General features: G+C 41.9%; 1 protein-coding gene across 1 annotated transcript in view; it reads left to right on the top strand.

Annotated features, from left to right (window-relative positions):
- The first annotated feature begins 414 nt into the window (after positions 1-414).
- Positions 415-1,099, top strand: part of LOC117939773 (reticulon-3-B-like) — a 5,971-nt gene continuing 5,286 nt past the window's right edge. The window contains exon 1 of the mRNA XM_034865227.1: positions 415-493. The gene's annotated coding sequence lies outside the window, so the exon portion shown is untranslated. The remainder of the gene's footprint in view (positions 494-1,099) is intronic.

The raw sequence follows: 1,099 nt of genomic DNA, 5'->3' as shown, positions 1-1,099 counted from the left end.
ATAGCCTGACCGTTAAAATGATAGAGAGAAGAGATGTTACAACAATGTTTACAAATGTACATCGTAACGCTGGCTACACGCACGCAGATATAACAGCACACGCTGGGGGTATGTTCATAGTGGTCGGTGTAAACCGGGACATTTTAGTGTCCTGACAGGCTTTCGGGACCACCCTGGTCACATGGAACCGTCCCAGTCACACGGGACCTTCCGGTCAAACCCGGACTTTCCGGTCAAATCGGGACAACCCCTGTATCCCAAAATGCACCCCGGTCACCTGATGGTGTCCATGAAGTTTATGACTGAACATTATTATTATTATTATTATTATTATTATAAAGAAGTGGAAGTTTAATTGATTGAAATCTTTCTTCTGGTTTTAAAACACAAACAGGAAGTGATGTCATCCTAACAGTCCTCTGCTTCCTATCGGCAGGGTTTATAAATCTGTGATCCAGGCCGTCCAGAAATCAGACCAAAGACACCCGTTCCGGTAACCGTGTGTGTGTGTGTGTGTGTGTGTGTGTCTGTGTGTGTGATATATATATATATATATATATATATATAGTATGTGCGTGTATGTGTATATGTATATATATATATATATATATAGTATGTGCGTGTATGTGTATATGTATATATATATAGTATGTGTGTGTATTATACAGTACAGGCCAAAAGTCTGAACCACCTTCTCCTCCAATGAGATCCTTTATCTTCAGGACTATTTCCATTGTAGATTATCTCTGAAGCATCAGAACTATGAATGAACACATGAGGAATTATGGACTTAACACCAGAGTAGAAATAATTGAAAACATGTTTTATATTCTCGTTTCTTCAGAGTAACTTCGAGGACCCCGTCCCCCGTCCCCCAGGAAAGGAAGACCCAGAGGCGCCTCTGCTGATGAGGATAAGTTCCTCTGAGTCTCCAGACTCAGAAATCACAAGTTACAGCAGCTCAGATCAGAGAGCAGATTATAGCACACAGAGTTCTACCAGCAGAACATCTCTAGAACAACTGGTAAGAGGAGACTGGATCAGGCCTTCATGGTCCAATAGCAGCTAGGAAACCATGGCTAAGGAGAGGAAACAAGGC

Source organism: Etheostoma cragini, unplaced genomic scaffold, assembly GCF_013103735.1.
Source record: "Etheostoma cragini isolate CJK2018 unplaced genomic scaffold, CSU_Ecrag_1.0 ScbMSFa_1075, whole genome shotgun sequence".
In the NCBI taxonomy this organism is placed as follows: domain Eukaryota; kingdom Metazoa; phylum Chordata; class Actinopteri; order Perciformes; family Percidae; genus Etheostoma; species Etheostoma cragini.
Note: the sequence above shows the minus strand (reverse complement) of the source record. Positions and strands in the feature narration are given on the sequence as shown.